This window comes from Coregonus lavaretus (genome assembly GCF_964263955.1).
Source record: "Coregonus lavaretus genome assembly, chromosome: 6".
NCBI lineage: Eukaryota > Metazoa > Chordata > Actinopteri > Salmoniformes > Salmonidae > Coregonus > Coregonus lavaretus.
The window spans coordinates 40,532,336-40,548,168 of NC_139993.1; positions in this window are offsets into that span (position 1 = coordinate 40,532,336).

Here is a 15,833-nt window from a genome sequence, read left to right on the forward strand (position 1 = left end):
CGTTATTAAAACAAGTGGGCCGAAAGGTCAGGAGAGAGCGGCCCACAAAAACAAACAATTCATTTGGCATGGAGGTGTAATGGGATGAGATGTGGGCTGGGGCCGGGCCTATTGTTCTGCTGGAATTAAACCGTGACAGGTCATGTGTCACTGGGCACTGACCCCGGCCCCATTCAGGAGCCCAAACTCTGTATTAGCCACGGCCCAAAGAGAGGTCAAACACAGTCACAAACCAGGCAAACCCCCCCCCCCCCCCCCCCCCTCCCCAAACATACACACTCATGCACACACACACAGCCAGTTCTGACCAGGGCAGCACTTACAAAACAAAGAGGGGTATTACCATGCGGTAGTTGGGACACTGGCGGCATCAAAGCCTTTGTGACTCGTCCGTTGGCCTGAATCTGTTGGTCTGGTGCATATTGGAGGCATTAAGCATGGACGACATACTCCTAAATACTCCTATTTCATCTGTGAAAAGTGTGTGAGCCGGAGGTGACTCCACTCCCCATTCCCACATCCCTACCTGGCTGAGGTGCAGAGTTGGAATGAGAGTGAGAGTACAGAGTGAGTCAGAGGAGTGGGTTTGGTTCCTGTGGGGCCTGCTTGGGCATACACTCAGGCCACCCATCAGGATTGTGCGGTCTAGTCTTCATGCTTCTTTTCCTCTCTGCAGTGACTCAAAGTTGCTGACTTCATTTAGTGTCAGTCTCCTTGCATGTGGAGCCAGTCGCTCGGATTTTGTAGGCGTTATATTTCCACCTGACAGATGCCTGGTGGAACAGTGGCATGTTGTAGAAACATCTGATCCTTTAGCTGCAGGCTACAGATACTGCTAATTGAAAAATGACCTCCCTCGAGTCATGAACGCCTATTACAATATTATTGTTGCACAATGCAATCACAGTCTATAATTTCTCAAGACTTGGCTGCTTTGCCTCATTTCACTGACATTCCTCCTCTGTCCACTCGAGCAGATAATCACAACATATTTATTGTTTAGAGAAGGACAAACATTAGCTAGCTCAACAGGACAGTAAACTCCTTTGTTTTATTCCTATTCAGCATGGTGGCAGCAGTACTTCTCCCAGGTCAGGTAGCTAGATGACAGCCAGCCACAGCTAAAGCAGGCCTTTGCTCCAGCATTGCTCTGCTGTCTCTGTCCTAATTGATTGGGAGGGGAAAGGCAGAACAGCTGCCCCAAAGCACAGAGCCAGAATTAAAACTTCAATCCCGCTGCCGAACACTCAATTTCATCCATGGCCCAGCATTATACAAATGATTTGAGAACAGACAGACAGGTGTATGGTTCCCCAGTAGGCTCCCTGGGCCCGCTGGCCTCAGAACCACCAACTGCTCCCCTCTCTCTCCCAGCAGCACCATGCCCTCTGCTCCCTCTGTGTTCCCTGCCCTCCTTCAGACAGCCCCAGCCAAAACAACAACAGGCCAATTCTAATTCTTAGGGGATCCATTCACAGCACTTTTCATTTAGGTAAGAATCAACAAGAGGGTGTAACACTTACATCATCATCAGCCCAGTAGCTTTGGCTGCCATTTCTGGGCCCTCCTCCACACACATACAGTGACCAGAATATGATATAAAATGAGTAGAAATACTAGCCTACCGGTAAGTAGTAAGTACACATATAACTTTCACAGAGGACAACAAAGGAGATGGATAAGCAGAAGCTCAGAATATGTTAGAAAGTCACTGGGATAATTATAGTTTTATGCGACCAGTTTCAAATTACAACAGTTTTTAAAGGTTGGAATAATACTGTGAAATTGTGACGATTATGATAATGCCCTTTTAGTGTAAGAGCTGTTTGAAAAGACTGCCTGAAATGTAATTCTGTTTTGTTGGGATGGAGTTTTGGCCTCCCTGCTGACATCACCAGGCGGTAAATTAGGTAATAGACCAGTAAGAAAGAGAGTTCCAAACCTCTCTGCCAATAACAGCTAGTTTTCGGTTTACCCCTCCCCACTCAGACCACTCCCAGACAGTCCTAGCAAAATTCTTGCTTGAGGAATTGCTCTTTGCGAAGAAGCCATTTTTGTTTCTTTTTGACCATTTTAATTGAAAACAATCACAGTAAGATACTTTATTGTTACCCAGAAATGATTTGATATTGAGATAAAAATGGCTGCATTGGGCCTTTAAGAACCATAACACATAATTCAGAAATTGATTTTTTTTAAATCAACACATTATTGCATCAACATAAGCGAGACAGCGTACTGTACAGTTCAGCCAGTAGTCCATAAAACAGCAATATGTTTGCATAATAGTGACATTTCTTCGGACTGTATTAAGGAATCTTGATAGTTGCACGTGGCCTTTTCAGTGGTGAGATGACTAGACACATTCTTCTGAGTGCGGTGGGTCCATGCAACGGGCAGCCAGGCAAGGGTGAACAGAGTAGGATCTTCACTACTAGGGCCCACACAGGCCGACTGTGTTCTCTTTTTCACTGGACGATTGTCCTGCATGGGACACAGGGATCAGCCAATAACTTAGAACCACTTTTTTTGTTCAGCAACAACAAACACCATCTTTTGACTTACTGGTTTGTACTGGTTATAGTACAGTTTTCCAGAGGGGTTGAAACCTTTTGTGTAAGGATTGTGATACACACAATGATTTCTCAACATAACAAGAAAACGTCTGAGTTATTAAATATTCTATCATGGTTCCCACTTGAAAACTTGATCGTGGATGGCAAATGCTTTACCTAATGAAACATTTGTTAACATTCTTAAATGGACTCGTTAAAACGTGTGAATGTAATCATACATAAAGAAAAGAAGAAGTGAACGTTTCCCTCCACAGTTGTCCTCACATTGACATAGAACTGAGGGCTCGGCTAAATCGGCTAGTCAGGGGCCTTGTGTAGCGTGTCACAGGAATCTTTGTAGTCAACAGATCATATCTCAGACCCCAGCGCTACTTGCCTTCTGGTGCTGCATACAAACTGAATGAATGGGAACCGGCTAGTCCCTTACTCCAAAAAGTAATCACAACTGTGCCAAACTGGGCCCAGGAAACAAACCCAGCAGTAACACTGTACACAGCTCTGAAATACATCTTTGTCCCAATGTTTTACAGTTCATAATGCACAAAAGTCAATAAAACAAAGATGGCCATCCATCTCATAGGAGCCTGAGATAACCTATAAAGTCATCACAACAACATTTACCAACACTGTTTACTGTTGAATAAACATAAACCATATTCATATTCAAGCAATATTTATTATATCATACACTACACAAAAAGAGATCATGGCTACATTGCAAACCCAGTAAAAAGCATATAAAAGGATTCAGGTATACATTGTACTAAATTATGCTACAAATGTATTTTTATCCTTATCCTGGGTGGTTGACTATTTCATTTAAGCAAATCAGATTTAACCATGTTCCTGCTTTTATTGTGTTTAGTAAAGTTGAGTTATTCACAGTGATTCATAACAACAGTTTTATAAATAGAGAAGAGTATCTGAGAGGGAGGTGTAACAGATGGTTGACTAATTCAGTCTAGTAATTAATGGTGATGATTAACATGAGGCTATGGATATGGTGATTAATATAGTGATTGGTACCGTACATCAGTAGCAGGGGTTCACTACTAACAGTCTACTCTACCAGATCACTACATGGCTGGGGACACCAACATGTTGTAACACAGAACAACCATGTCTTCACTGGACAACATCTCTGCCTTTTCCTCCTATAATATATACTGTATATTCCTAATATTGAGTTGCACCCCCCCTTTTTCCCTCAGAACAGCCTCAATTAGTTGGGTCATGGACTCTACAAGGTGTTGAAAGCGTTCCTCATGGATGCTGGCCCATGTTGACTCCAATGCTTCCCACGGTTGTGTCAAGTTGGCTGGATGTCCTTTGGGTGGTGAAACATTATTGATATACATGGGAAACTGTTAAGCGTGAAAAACCCATCAGCGTTGCAGTTTTGACACAAACCGGTGCGCCTGGCACCTACTACCATACCCTGTTCAAAGGCACTTAAATATTTTGTCTTGCCCATTTACCATCTGAATGGCACAGAGGCTTAAAAATCATTATTTAACCTGTCTCCTCCCCTTCATCTACACTGATTGAAGTGGATTTAACAAGTGACATCAATAAGGGATCATATCTTTCACCTGGATTCACCTGGTCAGTCAATGTCATGGAAAGAGCAGGTGTTCTTAATGTTTTGTACACTCAGTGTATCTCTCTCTCTCTCCATCTCTCTTTCTGCCACACAATCAGAGATGATTTCCCAGTTGAGACTGGGCCTTTGAAAGTGATGACTAAAGAGAACTGGAGCCAGCCAGGCCCTGTGTTTTTGGATACTTGGGGACTGGGTTCTAGCGCGGGCCAAGCCAAGATTATAAAGAATGAGCACAGGGGAGAAAATTAAATGGCACATGGCATAAGGCCACACAAGCACCTCGGCCCTCTGCTCATCCCATTCCCAGCAATCTATAATAGAAATGGAGGGAGAGTTTTTTTTTATTCGCTCACGCCACTTGTGTCCAAGCTGCTCTTGGAATAATATTGAAATAACCATAATATTGAAATGAAATTCTGCTTCTTGTATTTTTTCTAGAGTTCTCATTTTTTAGAAAGCTTATACACGGTCACTACTTTTATAGCCATCTGTGTTAATCAGGGTAGGCTCTCACTTATCACCGACCGAAAAAACAACAGACCACAAAATATTATGGTAAACCCCCCCCCCCCCCCCCCCCCCCCCCCCCCCCAAAAAAAACAACAACAACAATTAATCCATTATATTTTTGGGACCTAATAATGTTCGATTGGTTCTCCTTTACTATTGACTTTTTCAAATAAAGCTTTGGCTAGCAAGCGTTTAAGCATGAAGAACAAGACCCTCTTGAATTGAATGAAGCCGGGAGGGATTAAATACATTTCCTGTTCCTAATCTGGAAATTAGCCCTCGAATGCCAGTGGGAAAAGACAGCCACTTTTCTTGTGGATTTTTAACCATTTGGAGGAAACAATGTGACCGAGACATGGAACCCGGAACCCAGAGGCCTGGCTGGTTGGTTGGGGCTGGGGTTGGGAACAGAACAGAGCAGACAAGGACAGACCAGGACAGAACTTTTGGGTCCATTAGAGTGGAATGTGGCTGGGGGTTGGTATGAGATAAAACATGCAGGGGAAAGAGCCTGCCATCCTTCCCCCCTCATTGAGCGACCGCGTCCTTGAGGTCCCATTCATGGAATCCCACTAATGAGAGTGGAAATGTCAGCTATGATACACTCGGAGGGTAGAAGGGAAACAGAGCGCCACACAAAGGCCTTTTATGCGGCCTGCCTTGTATTTCCTCTGCACTTGTTTTCCAACTCTTTTGTAACTTGATTAGTGGGCCCTTTCACACATTCTCCAATGCAGAAAGAGAGCTATTTGCTTGTAGATTATTTTTAGTAAAGCACAGACTGCCCTCATTGTATTGGGTGGTGGCAATGGTGGTAGTGGTGGTGATGGTGGTGTAGGGGTTGTATGGTTAGGGGATTGGAATTGATTGCCTATCTGAATGGTCTCTTCCAGTTGGGAAAACACAGACTCTATAATGCATGCATGGCCGGTCTGTGACAGTGGTGCTACTACTTTCTTAACAGAGGACCACTGATGGACCAATGATGGGGGGGGGGGGGCACGGCAATGACAATAATTATATTGAGAGAGCACAGTTAGTTGAAAGCTAAAAGTGACATGAAGCTGGCTGTTGGGCACACAGGATGAGCAAGAGCCCACTGGTCTTCATGTTGTCATCTCCACTGAAGTAGCTGACCTTGTAGTGCCAAAGAGGAACAGCAATGTGTTCCTTGAAATGATCTGAGAGCCAAAGGACTGGCTGTACACATGGCAAAGTAGGTTACATAGTTAATTAAGAAAACTTGGCTCTAAATCCACTAAGTCAAGTTGCCCCCCGTAGAGACAGTGGAAATAACATTGGGAGATAGGAAATCACTAAATCCTGTGGAAAATTATAAAAAGATGGACCTGTCAAAAACGGAGTCTGGCGCCTACGAGAATGGAGAATGGCATTAGATAAATTAACCTCCACACGACTCCAGAAGGGGATGTGTGGTTAGGACAGCCAGCTCTACATATTGTACAGAGAGAGTTAGAGAGAGAAAGTTGGGGGGGGGGCGTAAGAGAGAGAGTGAGACAAAGAGAGAGATTTCCTGGGTTAGCAGGTAATAGAATATCCTTACAAGGTTTCTGGACTACAAAGAGAGAGGTGTGAGGCCCCTTCTCCCTGGATCTGATCAATCATACTCAGACAGTTCCCCCAGGACAGAATCGTAAGGCCATTACACCTGTCTCATTACCACGCTCTTCAACACAGTCTAACCGTCAGGCTGCCTGTTTGTAAAGAGAGAGAGAGACAGTGTCATCTCCACTTCCACCCATTCCACTGCCACTGTTTTCTCACAGAAATAAATCTACAGTCATTATTATCATTGCTGTGTTTTTGCTCCATTTTAAATTACAGTGAGGGAAAAAAGTATTTGATCCCCTGCTGATTTTGTACGTTTGCCCACTGACAAAGACATGATCAGTCTATAATTTTAATGGTAGGTTTATTTGAACAGTGAGAGACAGAATAACAACAAAAAAATCCAGAAAAATGCATGTCAAAAATGTTATAAATTGATTTGCATTTTAATGAGGGAAATAAGTATTTGACCCCTCTGCAAAACATGACTTAGTACTTGGTGGCAAAACCCTTGTTGGCAATCATAGATGTGCTTCTTCTTGAGCCACTCCTTTGTTGCCTTGGCCGTGTGTTTTGGGTCATTGTCATGCTGGAATACCCATCCACGACCCATTTTCAATGCCCTGGCTGAGGGAAGGAGGTTCTCACCCAAGATTTGACGGTACATGGCCCCGTCCATCGTCCCTTTGATGCGGTGAAGTTGTCCTGTCCCCTTAGCAGAAAAACACCCCCAAAGCATAATGTTTCCACCTCCATGTTTGACGGTGGGGATGGGGTTCTTGGGGTCATAGGCAGCATTCCTCCTCCTCCAAACACGGCGAGTTGAGTTGATGCCAAAGAGCTCGATTTTGGTCTCATCTGACCACAACACTTTCACCCAGTTCTCCTCTGAATCATTCAGATGTTCATTGGCAAACTTCAGACGGGCCTGTATATGTGCTTTCTTGAGCAGGGGGACCTTGCGGGCGCTGCAGGATTTCAGTCCTTCACGGCGTAGTGTGTTACCAATTGTTTTCTTGGGGACTATGGTCCCAGCTGCCTTGAGATCATTGACAAGATCCTCCCGTGTAGTTCTGGGCTGATTCCTCATCGTTCTCATGATCATTGCAACTCCACGAGGTGAGATCTTGCATGGAGCCCCAGGCCGAGGGAGATTGACTGGTCTTTTGTGTTTCTTCCATTTGCGAATAATCGCACCAACTGTTGTCACCTTCTCACCAAGCTGCTTGGCGATGGTCTTGTAGCCCATTCCAGCCTTGTGTAGGTCTACAATCTTGTCCCTGACATCCTTGGAGAGCTCTTTGGTCTTGGCCATGGTGGAGAGTTTGGAATCTGATTGATTGATTGCTTCTGTGGACAGGTGTCTTTTATACAGGTAACAAGCTGAGATTAGGAGCACTCCCTTTAAGAGTGTGCTCCTAATCTCAGCTCGTTACCTGTATAAAAGACACCTGGGAGCCAGAAATCTTTCTGATTGAGAGGGGGTCAAATACTTATTTCCCTCATTAAAATGCAAATCAATTCATAACATTTTCGACATGCATTTTTTTCTGGATTCTTTTGTTGTTATTCTTTCTCTCACTGTTCAAATAAACCTACCACTAAAATTATAGACTGATCATGTCTTTGTCAGTGGGCAAACGTACAAAATCAGCAGGGGATCAAATACTTTTTTCCCTCACTGTACTAATAATGACGTTCAAATGTGGTTTTTTACTTTTCACAAGTGATGGTGAACCATGAGCGGTGCCAAAAAATCATAGTCTAATTTATAACATGACAATAAATAATTCACAACATAACCATATTTGATGTGGGAGCTTTGAAACGTGTTTTTCTAGCATGTTCATCCCGCTGTGTGTTTTCTCAGTGGCAGAGCCCTGGGGGTCACAGTGAAAAGGTGTTCGGTTCTGGAGCTCGCAGTCACAGAGTGGCTGATTTTCAACACACTCAGTCCTGCGATAAAGTTTCACATGCTCGCTGAGTTCACCTCCGCTGACTGATGGCCACGGAAGACAGCCCGGGCAGAGGGAGGACATGTGAGGGGAAAGGAACCAGCCAGCCAGTCACTGTGTTAACCTGCCCTCTGCTCAAACCCTGATCCATCTAGCTACTGCTCTTAGCCTCACCTGGCTGGCCCTGCCTGCAGCAAAACACAGCACAGACTGCCTGCTCTCTTCTCTTTGTCTCTTTAAGCTGCAGTCTACAGTCCCTCTCAGATGCAGCTAAAAACACAGAGAGAGGAGGGGGGAGCAAGAGGGAGAGAGAGAGAGAGAAAGAGAGAGAGAGAGAGCGAGAAAGAGAGAGAGGGAAAGAGAGAGAGAGCGAGAGAGAGAGAGAGAAAGGCCGAGAGAGAAAGAAAGAGAGAGACATATCTGAAATCTGCATGGAGTGTTTCTGGAGAGGCCTGGGCCCTTGAGCCTGTTGTTACCTGTCTGGGATAAACAGCAGCAGCAGGCTGGGTGAGCTGAGCTGCACACCCTGGTCACACACTAAGCAAACTCTCCCCAGGTGTGCACGCAGAGCCGACCCTCCGTCAGCATCCTGTCATGCACAAGATGTTTATCCAATTTGTCAAGATAATCTTTCCTCAAACAAGCGCTGGGCCCAGAAATGCAACCCTCGGTCTCCATCTCGCTGCGCTGTGTCAACTTCATTCTGCCTTGCAGGAAACCAAAAGTAATTATATCTCCCTTAACTGAATTATCTGGCCAGCTCATTTGCTCTGGGAGTTTAAAAAAGTGCTTTGAATCTGCCTCATCCCTCCTCCACAACGCACTTCACACATTTGCACTCCTTAATGGAGCCAATATCTAGATTTTTTTCTCCAGGATTACAGCTTTCTTAATGATGTCAGTTTTACTGAAATAAAAAATGGCATGTCAATTTGCATAAATAACACACACTCCAACAGACACACACGCAAAGTAAAAAATCCTAGAATGTTCTAAAGCTGATCATTTTATAATGAATCTTTTCATTTGGCATGGTTCGGATTACTTTAAAGGGATTTGGGGGGAATATGTACATGCATTTAAATGATTCACTAACTTTATATTTATAGAGGTTCGTTTATCAACAGATATCATCTTCAAATAATAACGGCTATAAAACAAACCTCTGAAATGATGTACCGCACAATTACACGGCTACAGCACATGTTCATTTCTAATTTGTGACAACATCTATGAAGTTAATGTGTGAAATATTAAGTCTTAAGAGGATAGATTAAAGTCTTGGAAATCATGTTCAAAGTCGCACGTCTATTACACTCTAACTCTAGCATTAAAACTTGTAGTAGGAAGCTGTGGACACTCAGATAAAAAAAATATATATAAAAAAATGTTTGGGCAACGCTGGCCACAACATTAAATGATTTTTTTTTTGTGTGGAATGTTTATGGAATGTTAGAGCTAATACGCTGGGCAGAGAGACAGAAAGCTTAAAAGCACTGAAAATAATAGACGTTTGCACAATCAAAGGAGAAATCACAGGTAAACAGAGCCTGAGCACCGATTAGAATCCAAAAATTCCAGCTAATGGATAAATCACTGGGCTCAGATCAAGACGAAATAACACACCCGGGTTTCACTACACTATAACGGCCACTAGAGGCCAAATTATTTTAATTTTGTGTAAGCGATTGCAGATGAACTGTGAGCCAAAAAGTGTTGGCTGGTAATTAAAATGGTATACTAGTGTTTTAATAATGAGAAGCAGACATGACTGAACTGATTTGACACAATTAAGGGCTTTGGGTGACAAAGTATCACTGTCTCAGCCTGTGTGGTGACTGTCATCAGCACAGTGGACGGTGTAGTCCTCTCACACAATAACAACTCATACTCACACTATCAAATCCCCCAAACAGTGGGTAATACCATGTCCTCTCGGTCTACTCATCTGTCCTCTCACATGGTTAACCTGAAGAGGCTTACTGCTGCTAGTTTGGACACACATGTACCTCCTTGCCTTGTCATAGGCTGCTGCCCTGAAAGGAGTGCTGAAGGCATCTGTCTGTCTGGACGAGGAACTCCCAGACACATATTCACCTCCACCTGCTGTCTGTCTGAGCAGACACCCGGCCCATCCAGGCATACCGCACGCACACTTGATGCACGCGCACACACACACCCCCAGGCAGTGGAGGTGTCTGTGGGGAACGCCTTAGTGAGGCACACAGACACTCCATTGACACTGCCCGCTCAGTCAAGTGCTTAAATCTGAACTTTGGATGAGATGGTCGCATTCCTGTGATTTCATTCTACAGCAGATTGTCATTGTTAATTGAATTCTTAACTGGGCTATAAATTCAGCCACCTTAAATAGATGTGAATTGCTTTGGACAAGAGGACAATCTGCTAGTTAATCACATTATTTGGGCCAGTCCCAAATTTGTCTGTTCTAATCAAAAGCACAACATCTGCACAAAACCAACCAAAAATACACTTTTGTCTCTGCAGACTATTGAAAAATCTTGTAACATTTTTGAATAAATAATTCTCGACAGAAAACATTGACACACACGGACACTCACAAACAGTCCCCTCGACCTGTGGCTTATCTTCAGCTGTGTTTTTGTGAATGGTGAGATGTTTTTCGCCAGGCAGGCAGGCCCGGAGCAGCGCGAAGAGTGGCCCACGTGGAGGGGAGTGCTGCTCAGGCTGAGGCAAAAGCTTCAGACAGCCCAGAAGTAGTGGGACTGGTCCAGCCAATTACGCACCGGAGCTTTAGCAGCAGATCAGGACCAAACAAGAGATCATGCCACAGAACACCCACCCACTGGCTGCCATTCTATCACAGGAGGCCCACTATCTGGCCTCTGTGTTTTTGCATGCACAATCGCTTTATCGGGATACCACCATGCTCGATGCAGGCTCATGAAACAACTATAAAGACAAGATGCTACAAGACGTACAGTACCACAGACAGTGTTCCTCCAGTCGAGCCCTGGGTTCACTCCTCTACAGCTAACACAGTGTGTATCCCCGTTTCTTTGTGTCAATTACAGTGTCAGTCACTCATCAGAGAAACAGATCAGCTGCGTGCTTAGCATACATTCCAGCACAGACTCACATCTGAGCATTAAAATCCTTCTGCCATCTTTCTGTGACCCAATGACACAGCTGGATCCATTTCAAGAACACGAGAGGTAAGGTGTCTTCCCCCAAGGAGACAGTAGCTGGGTGAGGGATCCACCTTGTAGTCTAAAGTAACCCCAGGTGTCCTCCTCCAGGCCTGAGACCTGAACACCATGACTACACGTCACATCACCACAATCTCATAGACTAGCGAGACATTAAGCAACAAGGCCTGTTAGGGTGATTGATAGGGTGTGGAAAGGTGTGAAACTTGGGTCTGTGTGTGTGCGTACGTGCGTGGGTCTCTGTTCAGTTCATTATTCTAACCCATGCTGTAGGCAATAAACAACTTCTCTGATAGAAAGCAGCCTATGTGGCATCAATATTAGTCAGAAACATTTATTCTAGTGTCAAAATTGACTACAAAGTGTAAATAGGATCATTTGGGTCATAAAGTCATAAAGTGAGTTCGTCATGACTTACTTGGGTTGGGTTTTGATTTTGACAATGCTCCCTTGCCCACTAACACGGGATACACAGCTGTGGTGATTGCGCTCTATCCAATCCTACCGCAGAGCACACAGACAGTGAGACAGACCTGCCCATCAGCACAGCGGATCTGACTTTGTTTACATAAAACAACACGTCACAACACGTTTACTCGAGAAATACTGCACCAAACACAATAGCTATATATCTTAGATTCATTCTGACTATTTTGAGGAAGTGATACTAGCTTTGTTTCTATGACTTGTCATGGGGGACAAACATCAGTAACTGTTGCATCGAACCACACCCCCAAGGTTGAAATCTCGTTTTGTCTTAATGAACAACAGAGAAACACATGCGGTATCGGTGCGTTCAGTCGCTCTTTAATGTTACTGTTAACTGCATAAAACACATTGATGAGCAATAAATAAGCCTAACATGACAGCTACATAGACAAGCTTTATAATGCCCATCAATCTATCCAGCAACCTTAATGATTGATAGTACTATGTGGCTTTGTAAAGTGTATATTTAGAATTTGGGGTACTATATTTTGTAATGGGTCAAAACTAAGGTAGCAACTGTGGGGTGCAGGGGGGATTTGGATGAAGGGGGTAGTTAGAAAAAAAAACGTTTAAATCCCGCACTCCTCTGTCATTGTAGGTAGTAATGGAGCATGACAGTTCCATGGATTTTTAATGACCTTTCACCCCTGAAATGGTGCCATGGAAGCCCCCCCTAACAAAGCCAGTATGTAGACCTCACCACATTGTTTCATCAGATTGCTGGAAAACTCCAGCGGACGTGTAGCTTGTCATGATCATCTCCTCTTCCCCACTTCTCAAAAAACGAACCAAATCCAGTTCCCAAGCTCATTACATGTGCTCATTTCTACAATACACATGCACGAATGGAAGAGGGGGTGGCAATAAATCACAAAGAAGAATTACGGTTTCAAAATGTATCTTTTTACTTGAGTGGTCCAGAATTTGAAGAGGCTCGGAATGTCTGTGTGGAAAAAAAGAAGCACTCACAGTATTGGCAATTAAAATCAAAATGGACAAGACACTTAGTACTGTTAACGCTGGCCCCTTAGGTAGAACCAATTTCCCCCAGCCATACAACTTATAATTATCCTGATGTTAATCGCAGCAAGATGACTGTGAGGGATTGGCCTTTCCCCTTTATTCTGACTCAGATCTTATCTCTTTGACAGGCTCTGTCAGACCGGGGTCTCTGCTCAACACTAGGATGTTTTTCTCCTAACTAATTTGATAGAAAGGGGAATAAAGGTATTGCCTCTTGGCAGGATGCAACCTGGACTCAGGGGTAGAAGTAACATAGTAAATCTACATCTGGGATACTCCAATTACACTGAACAAAAATATAAACGCAACATATAAAGTGTGTCCCATGTTTCATGAGCTGAAATAAAAGATCCCAGAAATGTTCCATATGCACAAAAAGCTTATTTCTCTTTGAGGGAGTGTGCAATTGTCATGCTGACTGCAGAAATGTCCACCAGAGCTGTTGCCAGATAATTTAATGCTAATTTCTCTAAGCCGCCTCCAACGTTGTTTTAGAGAATTTTGAAGTAAGTCTAACCAGCCTCACAACCGCAGACCACATGTATGGCGTCGTGTAGGGCGAGACGTTTGTTGATGTCAACGTTGTGAACAGAGTGCCCATGGTGGCGGTGGGGTTATGGTATGGGCAGGCATAAGCTACGGACAACGAACACAATTACATTTTATCAATGGCAATTTGAATGCACAGAAATACCGTGACGAAATCCTGAGGCCCATTGCCGTGCCATTCATCCGCCGCCATCACCTCATGTTTCAGAAAGATAATCCACGGCCCCATGTCGCAAGGATCAGTACACAATTCCTGGAAGCTGAAAATGTCCCAGTTCTTCCATGGCCTGCATACAAAACAAACATGTCACCAATTGAGCATGTGTGGGATGCTCTGGATTGACGTGTACGACAGTGTGTTCCAGTTCCCACCAATATCCTGCAACTTCGCACAGCCATTGAAGAGGAGTGTGACAACATTCCACAGGTCACAATCAACAGCCTGATCAACTGTATGTGAAGGAGATGTCGCGCTGCATGAGGCAAATGGTGGTCACACCAGACACTGACTGGTTTTCTGATCCATGCCCCTACCTATCTGTAACCAACAGATGCATATCTGTATTCCCAGTCATATGAAATCCTTAGATTAGGGCCTAATGAATTTATTTCAATTGACTGATTTCCTTATATGAACTGTAACTCAGTAAAATCTTTGAAATTGTTGCATGTTGTGTTTATATTTTTGTTCAGTATAGTATGATATGTTACATTTCGTATGGTATGTATTAATTTGTGGACGTCCATTATCCATTTCTTATGATATTTTGCGAATTACAATTCATATGATATGTTACGAATTGCAATTCGTACAATATTTTATGAATTGCAATTCGTACAATATGAAACAAATTTGCTAAACTTATGATATGTTACCAATTCCAATTTGTTGTGGCTAACTTTAGCTAGGTGGCTAACGCTAACGTTAGCTAGGTTGCTTACAGTATGTTAGCTAGGATAGGGGTTAGGGTTAGGGGTTAAGGTTAGGAGTTAGAAGTTAGGTTAAAGGGTTAAGGTTCGGGGAAGGGTTAGGTAACATGCTAAGTAGTAGCTAAAAAGTAATAACTTGTTACAAAGTTGCTAAAATGCTAAAGTTGTCCGTGATGAGATTCGAACGTGCAACCTTTATGTTGCTAGATGTTTGTGTTATATGCCCACCCATCCACCCTGACCAACCACCCTACTTTCGTTTTTGCCTTAAGTAACCTTCTGTCTTATGTAACCATACCAAATGTAACATATCATACTAATTTGAGTGTTTTGGATTTACATTTAGTATGTTACGTCTAGTTTCTGAGTCCAGGCTGCAGTATGTGGTGGAGAGTAAAGGGGGGAAAGGGAGCTAAATCCACTGTGTAGAGCTTGGAGACAGCACACACACACAGACAGACAACAGACCTACAGCCCAGGGGCATCACTCAACCCCCCCAAGCCTGCTGCCTGGAGACTGGCGTTAAACAAGCAGGGGACAGGGACAGATCTCTCTCTGCTTTAGGAACACTTCCTACAGGAAGTAGGCAGTCTTTAATCCTCCAGGGATCAACTAATTAGTGACTCCAAATGAGGTTCATAGCATTCACTATACAAAAGCATATGCTTGAAATAAACAATATTCCACAACAAACACTGAACAAAAATATAAACACAACATGTAAAGTGTTGGTCCCATGTTTCATGAGCTGAAATAAAAGATCCCAGACATGTTCCATACGCACAAAAAAGCTTATTTCTCTCAAATGTTGTGCACAAATGTGTTTACATCCCTGTTAGTGAGAATATCTCTTTTGCCAAGATAATCCATCCACCTGACAGACATATCAAGAAGCTGATTAAACAGCATGATCATTACACAGGTGCACCTTGTGCTGGGGACAATAAAAGGCCACTCTAAAATGTGCAGTTTTGTCAAACAACACAATGCCACAGATGTCTCAAGTTTCGAGGGAGCGTGCAATTGGCATGGTGACTGCAGGAATGTCCACCAGAGAATTTAATGTACATTTCTCTATCATAAGCCGCCTCCAACGTTGTTTTAGAGGATTTGTCCAATTGGCCTCACAACTGCAGACCACGTGTTTTTTAATGGCATCGAGTGGGCGAGCAGTTTGCTGATGTCAATGTTGTGAACAGAGTGCCCCATGGTGGCGGTGGGGTTATGGTATGGGCAGGCATAAGCTACGGACAACGAACACAATTGCATTTTATCGATGGCAATTTGAATGCACAGATATACGGTGATGACATCCTGAGGCCCATTGTCGTGCCATTCATCTGCCACCATCACCTCATGTTTCAGCATGATAATGCACAGCCCCATGTTGCAAGGATCTGTACACAATTCCTGGAAGCTGAACATGTCCCAGTTCTT